Source organism: Sinocyclocheilus rhinocerous, unplaced genomic scaffold, assembly GCF_001515625.1.
Source record: "Sinocyclocheilus rhinocerous isolate Xijiao unplaced genomic scaffold, SAMN03320098_v1.1 scaffold344, whole genome shotgun sequence".
Taxonomy (NCBI): domain Eukaryota; kingdom Metazoa; phylum Chordata; class Actinopteri; order Cypriniformes; family Cyprinidae; genus Sinocyclocheilus; species Sinocyclocheilus rhinocerous.
Window position 1 is genome coordinate 56,560 of NW_015627959.1, and position 17,925 is coordinate 74,484.

The 17,925-nt window shown below is 35.5% G+C and overlaps 1 protein-coding gene across 1 annotated transcript in view; it reads left to right on the plus strand.

Annotated features, from left to right (window-relative positions):
• LOC107737085 (mastermind-like protein 3) overlaps positions 1-17,925 on the plus strand; it is a 121,088-nt gene that overhangs the window by 1,795 nt on the left and 101,368 nt on the right. The window lies entirely within an intron of this gene.

The following is a 17,925-nucleotide window of genomic DNA, read 5'->3' on the forward strand; positions in this document are numbered from 1 at the left end:
GGGGGGGGTCTATAGATATCATTTTATGAAAAATATAGGATGGCTACGGTGGGGGAAACTTGCAGGCATGAGCATTTATCAGTATGCTGGGATCAGTCTCAGACTCTCGGTTCAGACGCCACCACAGAAAAGTTAGTGTTAAAAATCAGTCACTTGAATCTCGACCTATTGCGGAGGAGCGTCGTGTCTTTGCCTTTTGTGTCAAGGCGGTGAGATCCTCTTTGAAATGCTAAGTGACTTTGTTTTCTGAGGATGACATAGGTAGTTCTCAAAGCGTTAATGGCCGGTGTCGTCGACCTCCCCCTGTGCGATGTAGGCATTACTGTGAGCCTGTATACAGGCAACAAATGCTTCACATAAGAGTCATTGCGATTTAAAGAGACCACATGCTCACTGCTTCTCTGTCTTTTCTCCACATGAGCTCCGTGCTGCAGCTAGGTGGCTGTATCAAGTCGAGTTAGGGTCTTATGCCCCCACACAATGGCTGTGTGTCAAAACCCAGCGAGCTGCCTATGTAGACAACATTTATGTGAGGAAATGGCTGCATGCTGCATCTCTAGGTAAAGTCAGTATTCCCCAGCACGCTAACTGGATAAATAACAACTTAAAAAACCTTTAATGTTAATTGTTTTTAAATTATGCCTAATTTATACAGATAAATATTGTTATCTTGATTTACACTCTTTAATGGCTGACACCTGTACATTTTTTTAAGGTATTAGTTTCATATTTTGTACATGCATTATGGAACAGATAGTTAGGTCTACATGTTAAAAGGACATTTGTTTATGTAGTCAGTTCTCTAGAAAAAAAAATGTGTTCATGTATTCATTTGTGTGCAAGTCTTTGTGAGCCATGTGTGTCATGGCAGTACAGTTTGAAACCAGTGTAAGGTGATGACATTTTATCTTAACCCTAAGAGATATAAGGAGGGTGCAACCTTGCAGTCTTAAGCCCAGAGGTTCAGGACTCCAGTAGTATCTCTTTGAGGCCTCCTTTACATCTCGTATTGAGATCTGTTTTGGGTGATCAAATCATAGGTAGGCAGTTGAGACTCGTGGTTTTCACCTGGTTCTAATGTGCATCTCCTTCGTTCACTTGTTGTTTAGATTCGTCAAAGCGGGGGTCTCTTAATGTAGTCACTACATGCATCATTCACTACATCAGTCTGTTAGTGTTATTTTTAGTATTATGCATATATTACTTATTAATATTTTGAATTGGGCTTAATTTTTTCATTTTTAATTTAAGTTGTAATTTTATTTATTTAATCTATTTAGATGTATTTTATTTCAGTTTTACTTTTAGTGATTTTAGTTTTTCAACTTAAACTTATTTTAATTCTGTTAGTTGCCAAATTTGTACGTTTTGTAAGTTTCAGCTTTTCGTCTAATATTTACATTTGATTTTATTTCAGATTTCTTTCAAATCATGAAAACAATTGGAATAGTTTTAGTTAACAATAACAACACTGGTCTGTTACTGTAGGGTCCAAATTAAATCGAGCCGGTATTTTGAAACCTGTATTTAGTGCTATCCCATCTCTAACGCATTGTCTGAAATGGATTTTAATACCACGTATTAGAGCTGCACGATTAATCGTTAAAAGATCGCGATCTCGATTCAGACAACCACACGATCTCATTTCTAAATGACAACGATTCTCCCGTGTCTATTAAACCTTTGACAAAGTCTTACCGGATCATTCAAATCTGCGTTCGCACTGCCGCTGACACACAAGAGAGCAGTTACCATGTTTGGTTATGAAACAGCTTCACAAACAGTCTTTTCAACTACACAGTATTATTTCTGTCATAAAGTCATTCATATTATCACAGAAATACTGGGATGAAAGTTTATAATTCAGATACAAACATTGATGTCTATGGTAGTGGGACAAAAATAGAGCAAATCCGCGTTTGAAAGTAACTGCCACATAACGTTTGTGTCGATTGCATTGTTTCGCCACTAGGTGGCGAAAAGTGACTTAAAAATGTATAATTGAAGGAATCATTTATTCAAAAGAATCATTCAAAAACGCTGATTCATCCAGTAGGTTTATGAGTGAGTCGTTGAATCATTGATTCAAACAACTTTTTCATAATTTCAATATTAAATTGGTGTATTAAATATTATATTTTAAATACATATACACTACCAGTCAAAAGTTTATTGTAATATTTTTACTATTTAAAATAACTTTCTATTTGAATATATTTTAAAATGTAATTTATTCCTGTGATTTCAAAGCAACATTTATCTGAAATAGAAATCTTTTGTAACATTATAAATGTCTTTATCATCACTTTTGATAAATTTAAAGGATCCTTGCTTTAAGGATCCTTTAAGGACCCCCCCCCCAAAATACTGACTCCAAGTTTTTGAATGGTAGAGTGTATTATGTTACAAAAGCTTTTTATTTCAGATGAATGCTGATCTTTCTATTCATCAAAGAATCCTGAAAAAATGTACTCAAGTTTTTAAAATATTGATAATAATAAAATGCTTCTTGAACAGCAAGTCAGCATATTAGAATGATTTCTAAAGGATCATGTGACTCTGAAGACTGGAGTAATGATGCTGAAAATTCAGCTTTGATCACAGAAATAAATTACATTTTAAAATATATTCAAATAGAATATTAAATAGTACAATTATTTCACAGTATTACTGCTTTTGCTGTATTTTGGATCAAATAAATGCAGGCTTGGTGAGCAGAAGAGAATTCTTTAAAAAAACATAAAAAATCTTACTGTTCAAAATCTTTTGACTGGTAGTGTATATTAAAATGTTTAATAATTCATTCAAATTAATTAAACACTTTTAAATAGACTGCAGCAATAATATTTTGCCACCCATTATTTTGTTTAGTTCAGAATCGTGGGAGAATCGTGATCTCTATTTGAGACAAAAAAGAAATTGTGATTCTCAATTTATCCAGAATCGTGCAGCTCTACCACGTATTAACAAGGCATTTGTAGATTTTATAAAAACAAAACGCAACATCAGAAATCTACAGGACCAATCGCTTCATGTTGGCTTATGGACATTTGAGACTTCATGTCTTTCTCTGAAAGTTTAGTTTTCAGCACGTACTCGCCTCTGAACCAAGTTGCAGTTCTTAAAGTTAACAATACTTCCCTTCAAGTGTGTTTAATGCATCTGTGTGCACATTTTATCAGTCCTGAAGTCACATCCAGCAGTCGTGTGAGTATTCTCTAGCTAAAGCAGTGCTTGCGGTATCACATTGTTTTGCAGTGTCTGGGACCAGTGCCCAAGATCTAAATTTAACTCCTGAGTTGGCAGGGTTACACAAGGTTTGTGACGTCACCCACTCCAAGAGCATATTACCACTGTGTAACTTTCTTGTCTTCTGTATGTGTTTGCGAGGAGGCTTACAAGACTGGTAGCGCAGGTATAAATGTGTGATGCGTCTCACTGTGCGTGTCTGCATGTAAGCATTTCAGTGGTCAGAAAAGCTGCAGGGAATGTTTTAAATAGGGATGCACCGATACCGATACTGGTATCGGTATCGGGCCCGATACTGGCCTCCTGTACTCGTACTCGTACTCGTTAAAATGCCCCGATACCAAACGCCGATACCACACAGCATGTGATAAGCGCCATATTTAAACAAAGAAACACTGACAACAGACAGCAGAAAGGAGTTATGGATGTCTACTACGAAGTATATGTATGCAATAAATATAATGTTAAACATTCAGTATTAACGCCTGTATAGCTGATGTGAGCGAGCTGATTAACAAAGCACGCTGAGTGGATTGAGCGCGCGGCGGCGCACATGCGCGAGCTTGTCGAGTGAATATACCTTTCTCACAGACATCACTGGAAAGTTTATAGTTCGGTCGGATATGTCAAAGACAAGTAAGTAAAACAATACCCTTTTGGTTTCTGTACCCAATATTTAAAAAATTTACAAATGTAATAAAAATATAGGTATCGGCATCGGTATCGGCAAGTACCAAAAATAAAAGTATCGGTATCGGGCGAGTACTGGAAAAAGTGGTATCGGTGCATCCCTAGTTTTAAACAAATGAATTATTTGCCTTAAAGGGGTAGTTCACCCAGAAAGGAAAATTCTGTCATCATTTACTCACCTTCAAGTAGTTTCAAACATTTAGTAGTTTCCTTCAACACAAAAGAAGATATTTTGAAGAATGTTGGTAACCAAACAGTTTCTGGTCCCCATTTACTCCCATGGTATGGAAACAAATTACTATAGAAGTCAATGGAGACCAGAAACTGGCAACTATTTGGGAAGGGCAAGATAATGAGTGAAATTCAATCTCTTTCTCACACAAAGCTAACATCAGTAAATTTGGAATGTAGTGCTCAAGTTGTGTGGACCACATTTTTTGAACTTTTTTTTAAAACCTGGCAGCCCTGTACCAAGGTGAAGTATTCATTACTAACTAGCAATCTGTACCTGCTGTTTGTTAAATGAGTTATAAACAGAAACTAACCCAAGAGCGCTAGATAGGGAAGTAATGTTACTGGAGTCAATTACCGGAATTCTCGCACCTTTTGTCTGTGCAGAATAGGGAGGAGAAAATATGTACAGCCTCAAAGTCTTAAATTACATAATTTACAGTTTTACTCTTCTCAATACTTTTCAGGTACATCTGTATAGTGTTTTCTGTGTTATTTTACTGTTATGTAGTATGATAGTATTTTGAATTAATTGTAATATTTCGATTTCTGTTTTTTTTATTTTACTTTAAGTTTTAGTAATTATGTTTAGTGCTTTTGTCACAAGCTAAATACAGGTGCATCTCAATAAATTAGAATGTCGTGGAAAAGTTCATTTATTTCAGTAATTCAATAATTTTTAAATTCATGTTTTAGTAATTTTTAGTAACATTTCTAATTTTTGTTTTTCATCTAATATTTATGTATTTTTTTTTTTACTTCACCTAAATGAAGGAAAACTTTTTTTTTTTTTTTTATAGTTTTTGATTTAGTTATTAACAACAACACTGAGTATTTTCCTGCCATCAATGTTGTACTACCACTGTTACTGGCACTATGACCTCCCTTAATCACACTTCATGCTCTCTGTTGTGTTATCGTTGCAGCACACACTTTCATGCTGGTATGCATGTACACATGTGTTCCACTGGAATGTAGGACAAGGTGTATGTCAACACTGCAGCACATAGTCCATGCAGTTAAATCAATATCACTGTGAGTGTGATTTCTCATCACCATCTCTTACATACACACCACAAAACATTTCAAACGAGATGATATCCTATATGGCTGTCTTTGGGCATTTTTAATATTGAGGCTTATTGGATCCATATTCTGCTGTGCGTTCACACACAAACATATACACCTGCTGCAGTATGTCCACACGCAAGGGCTCAGTGTCAGGAAACCCACTGCTTTCTCAGAGAGAACCGAAACAAAGTCCGTCTCCGCTTTACAGAGCACGAGACCTGTTTGCGCTCACAACTAGTCGTTGTCCTATAGAATAATCAAGTTGCTGGACATTAGTAGTGAATATTTAGTATTACGTCTGTTAATTCTTGGACCAGTGAGATGTTGTTTCATCATTCCTGCTGTTCACAAGTATATTATCACCCTTTAAACTTGTGTGGACTGTGAAGTGATCCAGTGAAGTCCTCATGCTTCACTCTTACACCTGGTGGTTTCATGCCTTGTTGAGGTTTAGGTGACACTTGTACAGTATCATAGCCGACAGATGGAATATATGCATCTATATGGAGAAGAGTCAAAACTCTCCAGGCGCAAAAAAGGTTTGATAACTTTTCAAGAAAGGCTCATAAAAGTATGCATCATTTCTTTTGCCAAAAGCACAATCAATATGTTTTGCAAGAAGTATGCTTTTTTTTTTTTTTGGGTCAATGCTGGCCTTTTTAAAATGAACATTTGAAACTTTTCTGCATTGATGTTTATGTGCACTTTGTTTTTTTTCTGCTCCTGATATTGTATATTCAGGTCTTAATATTGGTCATGAGTTCCACATCCTCAAGGCCTACTGAGCAGACTAGTCTCTGAAATATATAGTGATATTATTTGGGAAGAAAAACTGTGGCAAAATAACTAAATAAATATGCCATTAACAATTTCTGGCCATTTTGCATCGATTATCTCTTTGAAGCTGTTTGAGTTAGGCTTTATCCAATTTGTAGAGCTTGCACTTAACCCAGGCTTTGTCATTTGCACTTAGATACTGAATAGACAAGCTCTGCCACTGCCACTTACATTTACATTTGTAGAAAGTTCAGAAGTTTGGTTTTCCGTCAAAATGTAACACGCATAAGCACCGCAAAATTGAATTATGATTTATTACAAATTCAGAAACATAAGATATACCTAATGCTTGACACAGGACTTTAATTAGTTTTTATTCTGTATTTTATTTTATTTATTATTTTGTTTTGCACCAAACAACAGCACTGATTCATCATGAACATCTAATAAACAAATTGGTAATGTTCATTCTTATATAATATCATTAAAAACATTATGTAATGCTTCACAGATCAGTAGTTCAGAAGTAGCCTTGTTCTTTAAAAGGTTAGATGCATTACAGGGTTTTCTGGTGGGATTTTGTGAGTTTTGATCAGGTGTCAGAAATCTCTCGCACCAGTGCACCCAAGTAATTTTTCACAGTCGCAACACCCTGGTGTTTTTTCAGCACTAATATTAGACGTAATGATGTTACTTCCCGATATTGTGACTTCTGTATAGTGCATTGACAGCAGCTGCTATAGGATTCTCATGCTTTCTATGTGTACTGGCAGTTGAAACTTTTGTACTTTTGTAGTTACATGCTATGCCAGCGTCCTTACACATTGTGTAAAATCACATCTGGATGAGACGGCAGAAGTGTTAATATGTGTCTATGAAAGTTCCATTTTATTTATTTATTTCGTGATCTTTGGATGTTAGAGAGAGAACGAAATGACGAAAGAACGAGAGATGGAGTGCATACTAAAGTCCATTATGTTTTACCAGTTCCAGTATGATCAATTCCGACATCATCGCATTGGTCACCGATCATCTCAGCGCTTCAGATGCAAAGACTGATCCAGAAACCGTGAAGTCTCCTATTAAGCTTGTTCTAGGAAAACAAGTGATTCACGGCTCACTTGATCATCTTCTCACCATCTCTGTTAAGCATCTCATGTGACCATCTTCTTTCATGTTGGATCTTTGAGTACCGATGACACATCATCTGTTCTGAGTGTCCATTCTTTGAGCATCTTATATAAGGTCAAGTGACATGGGGAATTTTTTTGTCATTGTAATAGACAAGTGGAGCAAAGGTTGAAGAAGATACTACTTGTCCCAAGACCTGGATAGAAGTACCGTTTGTTCAGACTATTGCTAGTTAGAAAATCTGATACACAATATATACCTTTCTGCAAAAGAGTGAGTATTTTACCCATAAGTGAAGTTTAATAGTCAATCTTTGAAGGGAAAAGAAAGCCAAAAAATCTTTGGATCATCTTATCAGGGTTGTGTGTGTTTGTTTGAAGACAAACTGCAAACCACTTCATTATTGATTAGGAAGATGCCTGGAAGTCAGTCTCTGCCTCTGCCTTTCTTTCATACCATATGAGAGAGCCGGTTAAATATAGATGAGTGTCATCAGACAGACGCACACATACACTCATGCAGCTCCTCCATGGCAAGGTTTCCCACTGCTTTGGCCTTGAGTCACACAGAAAATGGTGCACAGACACAACATACACAATGTTCAAGGCACACGAACGGCTCCTTGTCCTCATTGTCTGTGGAGCTGACCAGGGCCAAACACTCATCAGGAGTCATCATATGAATGACCAGATTGTGTCGAACACAAGCATGATCTTTCATTCAGTCGCTAACGCATTTGCATTAAAGGAACCACTTTTTGATGTAGGATTTATGTCGAAACATTTTTCACATAGAAATTGCTAGTAAACTTCACATAATTACAAAGAAACGGCATGTAACATTGGATTAAACATTTACATTTTGAAGTGGAAAGACTGAAATTGCTGTTTTTAAGCAATGAACAGGTGAACATGCTTCTCTTCTCACCCATAAAAAGGCATATTATGTACTTTTTATGAACACATCTCTGGCATTTGCATGTGAAACGCTAAACGCACCACATACTAATCCATGTCCAGTCTGTACGCACACAGTACTGTTGTCATAATCCCAATGTTGGAATCCTGTCTTGTGTCATTGGTCAAAAGCCACCTTATAACACCCGTGCTGCGACGCCTTCACACATTTTATCCATGTTGATCTTAAAAAGTGAGGTGGAGAACAACCACATAGTGTATTCTTTACTTTTCTATGCCTTTTAAGTTTCCTAAAGGCCATGTCATTGCACTAGTTTTTTTGATCAAAGAAGTCTCTTATGCTCACCAAGGCTGCATTTATTTGTTCAAAAATACATTAAAAATAGTAATGTTGTGACATATTATTGCAATATAAAATAAATGTTTTCTATTTCAGTATGTTTTAAAATGTAATTTATTCCTGTGATGCCAAAGCTGAATTTCCAGCAGCCTTACTCCAGTCTTCAGTGTCACATGATTCTTCATTTCTTATCATTATCAATGTTGAAAACAGTTGTGCTGCTTAATATATTTGTGGAAACCGTGATGGATGTTTTTTTTGTAACATTATAAATGTCTCTAGTGTAACTTTTGATTAATTTAATGCATTCTTGATAAAAAAGCATTAATTTCTTTCAAGAAAATAAATAAATAAAACTGACCCCAGACTTTTGAACAGCTTTTTATATAGCCTCCATGGTTATTGTAAGAACCATTTGCACTTTAATTCGGCATGGACTATGCAGGATAAGCATAGCGGCATCAACCCTCTCAAAATGAACTTTTGAGCTGATAGGATTATCTGTCATTGGTGATCTGCACAGAGTGAAGTCTTAGCATTTCACTTCTGCTTAGAACAGATCAACAAGCTTTTACACGCTGGACATGCACACACACACACGCGCACACATACACACACACACACACACACACACACACACACACATACATGCATGCACACAAAAAACAGTGCTAATGAAGTAACCTTATTACTTGATCTTTTTTGTTACATTTGACTAGGAACTTTAAACTATTAAGGTAGAAGCTATTTTTACATGGCCCTGTAGTGGTCATCTTTCAGTATTCATATAATGTGAAACATATAATTTGTATGTTCTGTTACAAAATGGACATTTGTTGTTTCTTAACTCATTTCCTTCCTCTTGGGCCTCTTCCTCATTTTAGCGAACTTCAACCTGAATCAGAAACAAAGTACAATAGGTCTATCTGCACCATTACATTAAATTTCACATCGCATCTTGCAATTTTGCAACAGTACAAAAAGCATGATTACATAGGCTAAATGCAAACAGGGGCTTTTTTTGTTTTGTAACAATACAAACAAATAGCTGGATCTAAATTTTGAATTGAATAAATAAAAGGACCATTTGAACTGAGTCATGGAAATTATTCAAACATACCAACCAATATTTTGTCATATTTTATAATTGTCATGGATGACAAATCTAAAGTCATCATCACAAGTCTAATAAACACAGATGCACACAGACCAGCATATGGTGTGTACGTTTTTGGAACAACATACTTTTGAAAGTGTTTGTTTTTCAGAAACTTAATGGACCATTGATTGACTCCTTGCCCCTGTGTTCTCTGGACCTAATTATTGAATAATTGTAGATGTACGTGTGTTCACAAATGCTATTTTTACCATGAAGCTTTGATGAATATTGTCCAGCTCTGCAGCCGTTACAACACAGGCTTTTTTAAATGGTCCGGGATCAGGCTTTACTGAGGTTTTTGATCTGAATCGTTTTCTCTTACTTATAATTGAGCTTCGTAAGACAGGAGAAACGGCTGTTTATCAGCAAGGATGCATTTAAATTGATCAAAAGTGAAAGTAAAGACATTTAAAATGTTACAAAAGATTTCAATTAAATGTTGATCTTTAGAACTTTTATATTCATCAGAGAATCCTGAAAAAAGCAGTTTCTAAAGAAATATTAAGCAGCACAACTGTTTTGCACATTGATGATAATAAGAAATGTTTCTCAGAATGATTTCTGAAGGATCATGACACTGGAGTAATGGCTGCTGAAAATTCAGTTTTGCAATCACAGGAATAAATTGCATAAAAAAAAATATTCAAATAGAAAAGTTGATTTTAAGGGGTTATATTTTCCCATGGTATACAAAATATTAATGGAATACCTGGATGACCTACTTCATTTGCAGCATACAAAAGAGCACATTCACAGTCAAGCTCTCTCGATCAGGTTTATAACTTCCTTGTTTAAACAGACTGGTTCAGAAAACAACCAGATAACAAATGCAAAAAGGGAAACCTCTTCAAAAGTTTCCCTTATTTTACTGATTTTCAGTGTCCTTTATACTTTGTGTTTTGCACCAATTACGAAGACCGTCTCAACTTTTATTGACCTGCTATGACATCCACAACAGAATCAAACTACGTAGCATTAAAACTCCTCTTTATTCTTAGAGCAAACTGTAATAAGTGTCCCGTGGGCTATGTCGTCTTGAGTCTTTGCATGTGGTATTGACCCCTAATGATGCAGGTTACGCAGCACGTGCGGTGCCGAGCTGGAGGCTTGCTCTTCAGGGAATGAAGCTGCTTTCCAAGTACGCAGAAATGAGAAAAGTGAAACTGAGCACTCGCACTCATGCATATTTCAAAACAGACGCTCCCTTAGAGAGAACCAGAGAGAGAGACAACTACACTCCTCCCTCTTTCTCTCACGTTGCCAGGTTACTGTTGAGTGCACATGTACATGTGTATACACATGAAAATTAAAAATTTTGTAAACTGTTTATCTATTTTGAATGTGGAACTGTTACTTAATACTGTTATTTAAAGTATGTGCTTTGTAATCTTGATTGATTGATTTTTTTTGTCCTAAAGCTGAAGTGCATAATTTCTGCCCCAGGAGTGTCATCGAATGAAATTGCTAAATTATTATTTTTCAAGCAGGTTTTTTTTTTTTATACACTCCAACCATCTTCTATTGGTTGGTCTAGCAGATAGTCCCGCCCCAAACTCACACCATTGATTGAGCCACTGTTGCTGTGTTGGGACAAACAGTGTAATCAAAAAGAGTAATGCTTTGGTACACTTTAAAAATATCCCATTAAATCTACAGCAAAAACTGAAATAATACAGGATGGCATATATTGGTGCTTGTATATTTTACAACTTTTAACCATATTTATTTCATTAAGTGATTATAATGTTAATAAACCCATCTACCTGAACTACCAAAATCTGCCTATTGTTTATTGCCTATCTTAAAATGTATTATTATGGTGGTTGTCAGTACAGGAACACTCTTAAAAATAAGGCTTCCAAAAGGTTTTTGGTTCCCCAAAGAACCTTTCAATTAATAGTTATACAGATAAATTATACTTTACATAAACCATGGCCAATACTCCTATCTGATGATGCAAGGTCTTGCACACAAAGACAAAACATCATGAGATCAGAGTGATAAAAATGACACTAAAACATCCACAAACTAACTTGAAATTCAGACACAAAACACTCCATTGTAAATTTCTGATAACAAAACAATTTTCACTCTAAATTATATGGTACTTCATAGTTTTTACTTCAAAAACCGATAAATGTTGCAGTATTTTACAGTAAAATTACATAGTGATGTGAAACCATTTACAATTTTTAATTGTAGGCTATATGGCACGATAATTTAGATTTTTACTTTTTTTTTTTTTCATTTTTGTAAAAATGACATTGAAATGTCATTTTTTACAGTGATGGTGCCACAGAGCCAGTTTGTACACGTTTTGAAAAAGATTAAAGTAAATGAATAGTTTATTTGTTATTGTTTCTGTATTGATCTGAGCTGGGATAGAGAAAATATTTTGACGTCTGAAAATGACACTCTTTATTTAAGCAGAAAAATGTGCAAAGAGGTTTGTGTGATCTCAAACCATATGCAAATATTTGTTTTCATCCTAAATTAACCTTGTCAAATTTGTATGTGATAATGAGAAGTTTGACTTTGAGGTTGGATGTCAGATGGTTTTCTTGTAGTTATAGTCTGTTCTTCATTGTGTTCGTTTACATTGGGCTCAACGAAAGCTTCTTTTGACTGGTAACGTAACCTTTTGCGCATGATGGAGACCTTGCATCCTGTTTTTGGTCTAGCTTATCAGGTGTTCACTGTTAGCCTTTCTCTTTCTATCTCTGGGAGTTGTCATGGTGACAGTGATGCAGACAGCCGGGAACAGCCTGGCTGTCATCTCGGATCTTTCAGTGTGTGTTTGTGTGTTTGCACGAAAAGACTAGACTGTGCTCATTTTACAGAGAAAATTATGTAATGTTCTCTCTAAAAACGGAGAGAGTGAGCGCTAGCGGCCTTTTTCTGAATCTCTTACTCCTAATTATAAAGCAAGTGACCGCTGTAGAGCTTATGCAGTCATTTGTAGCATTAGGAAGTGGCCTGTGTTGTTTGTGGTTATCTGTCAGGTATCGTGTTGGTATATATATAAATATAAAAAAAAGATTTTTATAAAAATATTTTTTATGTAACATTTGCTTAAAATTCTAAAATATTTTAAATATGTAGTTTCACTTTGTGTTGATTTATTTTAACTATTATAACTTGCCTCCTATGACATGATGTTTAACTTGTGTTTTATTTACTGTAAGCCTAACTGTGACCTCTTGCCTTGCCTAGACTCTCTCTCTCTCTCTCTCTCTCTCTCTCTCTCTCCGCACGAGGACTGGATTAACCGCTGGGCTACATCATGTGTCATTCACCTGTGAGAAATCTTTAAAAGTACTACAATACCAGGAAGGAAGATCGAGTTGTTGATGTTTGTCTGCCATTGTCGCTCTGTCTGCACAGCGTGCGTGAACGCGCTGATGACGTATCCTGTCTGCGCGAACCGGGTGCGCATAGGTATGCTAATACATACGTTGACAGGCATGTAGGAAAGCATATTAAAACGCTCGGACCGAGTTTTGATTGGACGAACATTTCTTGATCCTACGCCTTCCACAGAATATATAAATACAGACAAATACATTTAGACCACTTAACTTAATGATTGCTATCGGGATGTGTAGAGACTTTCAACCAGCATAACAAAAAATGTTTCTGAAGACAATCACCTATTGCACCTTTAAGCATTCAGTTTGTGAGTTTGAAGTTAATAAATTGTAATTAATAGTTCATTAATAGTAATATTTTAGGCTAAAAAAATCTACACAGGGTAAAAGTATATTTATTTGCATGCTGTAAGTTTTGCCTAAATAATTATAAAAATAGAAATGTATTTATTTATTTAAACATTTCTTTTAATTTTGTTATTTTGAATTACTGTTTTTTAAATTTAGTATTTTTATTTTAATATCTGTCTGTCTGTCTGTCTTTTTTAGAAAGAGGGTTGACACATCCTTGTGAAGGCATGTTTAGTTACGTAGATGTCACAATGTTTACTCTTACACAGGGTCAGTGAGTTTTTTTGATATTGATTTAGTTGATAGTTTCGCTGTGAATATGAGGATAGGAATTTGATCTCATGGAAAGAGAATGCAGTTGCAGTTTTTTTTTGAGCATGCGAAAATTCCTCATTAATTCTTCATTAAGCTCAAGGTTTGCTTGTAGCTTTGGATAAGTACGAGAGAGTAATAGGAGAAAGGGGAGAAGAGAGATTGTTTCATAAAAGTGTTCCCTTTTGAAAACAAGTCTAGGCATTTGTATATTTGTATTGGTTCAAGGTTATTGTAGCATGCACACTTCAGTGGGACATAAAAAGTTCCAGCTACATTTAGTGTTTTACTTGTTTGTTTGGTTCTTTCTTGTTTCGTGCTGTTTGTGCAGTTATCTCTTGTGAAGTGTGGGCGAGAAGACATTGTTGTACTTTTCATGAGTTGTGTGCTTACACCATCTCCGCTAATTACTGTGACACCGTTAAACCCAGAGCAGGAGGCTGAAATGAGCGACAGAAAGTGGCTCCAGGGAAACTCTGTGTTCTGCTTGTATTGATCTTGAACTGTGGTCAAGCGCTATTTAGGTTCTGTCTCCAGCAGCATTTGCAAACTTCTGCACGAATACTGGATGTGTTCAACATTTAAACTGGCCAAATGTGTGATTTAGACAGCAGGGTGAGCCAGAAAACTAATGGGGCAGGAGAAATGGCAGACAATCTTAACATTTTTATTTATTTTATTTTTTTAAATGTCTTCTCTTCCAGATGTAGCAAAGAAGACTATATTCCTGCTCAAAGCTGATCATATGCACAAGTTAATATATAAGATATATGCACAAAACACACAATGAAAACACACAATCTCTTAATGAGTTTTATGCTTTTATAAAGTGGTGGTAACAGGATTGTGATAACCAGTGTTGTTATTGTTAACTAAAATTAAAACTGAAATAATTTTCGGTAATTGAAATAAAGCTGAAATAAAATGAAAACATAAATATTTGATGAACTTAAAAATAGAAATGAGAAATTTTTTTTAATTTATATTTATAATCAGAATAGAAACTAAAAAATAACAAAAGCACATAACAGAATGACTTAAATTGAAAAATATATATTAAAATATATATTGAAAAGAACCTTTAAAAATTAGTAAATACTACAATGGTGTAATAAATGATGCTAAAATAACACTTGTGATAACATGAATCATTAAGACATTAGTTTTTTTAATAAGTGCATTTAGTATAGTATTTAGTGTCTAGTTGGAGTACTTGGTTATGGCATTCTGCAGTTCTCAGATAGTTTTGTATAATGACTACTAAGTCATATTTGACTGTCGTCCTGGCAGCCAATCTCACTGTAATGCTTTCATGTCTCTTGTATCACTCTGTGGTGTCTTTCTTCTCACATGATATAATTATTTCAACTCAAATCAATATTTCATGTCCATTTACTTGTGGATTTGATATGTAGCCATGTAATGATAATATACCCTGGTAAGGTTTATTTTGCGATAATTACTGACTGACTATTATCCCTTACTTGGATTAACTGTAGTTGATATTGTAGGTTTATTTTGACATACATATACATATGTGGGCATTATAATGGCTTCATACATGAGTTCAGAGTAGGGCTGTAACAAACGATTATTTTGATGATGGATTAATTTATCAATTAATTTGTTTCTGATTAATTGATTAATCTATCAGTTATTTTTAACACTGAATCTGTTTATTATTTTCTGATTAGTCAATTAATCCTTACCAATATCTTTAGTTGACCTTCCAATATATATATATATATATATATATGAATGCTTGAATATTGTTTAAATGCATATCTGTAACCCATAGTCCATAGATATGTATACGTAGATGCCTCATTAGCGACTGTTTCTATGGGCCGCTATATGTAAGCTGTCCGCCATTTTGGAAGTGTCAACTTGATGTCATTCACCATAATAATCAATGAATATTCAAAGATGCCACAATCCTTACATATCTATGGCGCTGCCCCTCTCTCTCCCGCATTCTCACCTGTGAAAGGTTATCCCGTTTCTTCTGGAATTTAAATCCCGGCGTTTTTTTACAACCATCGGCTGTGCAGGATTGTGGCATCTTCAAATATTCATTGATTATTATGGTGAATTATGTCAAATTGACCGTTGCAAGATGGCGGACGCGTCTACGTGCTTGGAGCTGTCGAAAGAGGCATCTACCTATACATATCTATGCATAAAACCAGGAAGTTTTATCAGAATTGACAGTGCATTAAAGAAATCAGTCCAACTGGGCCACGAGTTTATCCATCATATACTTTAAAGAACCAACAATGACTTCAAATGCTTTGTAACCGCGGGTAGGCTATAGAGTGTAAATTAGTTTGAACCTCGCAGCTCGCATTCACTGCAGCTCTGTGGATCTTCGGATAAACCAAAAGCGAATTATACAGTTATACAGTTAATATGGTTCTCACGTTATATGACTTGGCAGACAACTAGGTGTCCTGTGCAGTTCTGTCATTCAGTGTGAGTGGGGGATTTGTCGAAAATGCGAGTCCTGAAAATGTGCACTTGTGCAATTGTTAGTTCGGTAATAGAATGCTGTTGTCACGCTCGCAAAAACAAAAGGCTGTATGAACGCAACCGTATTAAGTATACTGGCCATTAGCATCTGCTCCAGTGAGTCTTGTTTTTTTGTCAGAGAATTACGGATACGGATTAACGTAAACAGTGCGACGCATTCCATGCAAATCGACTTATTTTTGTAATCAAAATAATTGATTTAGTCGATGCATTGTTTCAGCCCTAGTTCGGAGTGCAAATTGTAAATAATTATAGTGATTTTAATGATAAAATACTGTAAAAATGCTACAGTAAAAACCTATTAATTGGTTAACTGTAAATTCCCTTATTATATACAGTGAAAAACTGTAATAGACATTTAATGTAATTTTACAGTAAAATACAGTTTTTGAAGTGAAAAAACATTGTATAATTTAGAGCGAAAAAACGTAAATTGACATTCCCAGAATTCCCTCTTTCACATATTTTGTTGTTGAAATAGTTGTTTCATCTTAGTTTTTTCTTATCAGTTATGTTCATTAGGGTTGTATGTTACATCTAATGTTGTTAAATTAATGTTTTTTGCATTATGTTAGTGTCGTGTGTTACCATGATGGTGTTTAGTATTTGTGTGAATGACAGAGCGCGCCTTCAATACATTATGTATTCTGGTAACCACAGCTGCCAGGTTTTTTACTGTAATATTTACAGTAAAAAAACTGGCAGTACATTTGTTGTCTATAAATTGAGACTACTCACTTTCAAATGAAAATTTCCTGATAATTTACTCACCCCCATGTCGTCCAAGATCATATCTTTCTTTCTTCGGTCGAAAAGAAATTAAGTTTTTTTGAGGAAAACATCCCAGGATTTTTGTCCATATAGTGGACTTCAGCAGTTACCAAACGGTTGAAGGTCCAAATTACAGTTTCAGTGCAGCTTCAAAGGGCTCTACACGGTACCAGACGAGGAATAAGGGTCTTATCTAGCCAAAACATCAAACATCGGCCATTTTCTTAAAACAATAAACATTTATATACTTTTTACCACAAATGCTCGTCTTGCTCTAGCTCTGCTTGCACATGCTCGTCTACACGTATTACGTAATCCTGTTGGAAAGGTCATGCTTGGTCAGCTCTTCGTCTGTGTACTCCAGTTCAGAAAGGTAGGGTAGGACGAAAAACTCCATCTCATTTTCTCCTCCAACTTCAAAATTGACCGACATTGTTGTTTTACCTTTTTTTGTAAAGGGCGTTTGACTTTCTTTGCATGTTCGCTTTGTAAACGCTGGGTCGGTGCTTCCGCCTACGTCACGAGTGACCTTTCCAACGTGATTACGTGATGCGTGAAGTCGAGCTAGTGCAAGACTAGCATTTGTGTTTATAAAGCATATACATTTTTATGTTTTTTAGAAAATGACCGATCGTTTTGCTAGATAACACCCTTATTCCTTGTCTGGTACCGTGTAGGGCCCTTCAAAGATGCTCTGAAACTACAATTTGGACCTTCAACCGTTTGGTAACTGTTGAAGGCCATTATATGGACAAAAATCCTGGGATGCTTTCCTCAAAAACCTTAAATTCTTTTCGACTGAAGAAAGAAAGACATGAACATTTTGGATGACATGGGGGTGAGTAAATTATCAGAAAATTTTCATTTGAAAGTGAACTACACTTTTAATAATGAAATGTCGACAAAGAATTTACTCAACCACATCTCCTCTCATTCTGTAGATGCTTGTATATCAATGAAAGGAAAAGCCAGAGGCAGTACAGGATACACTGATCAGTTGTTTGTTTGTATGTCATGAGCTTGTTGCTG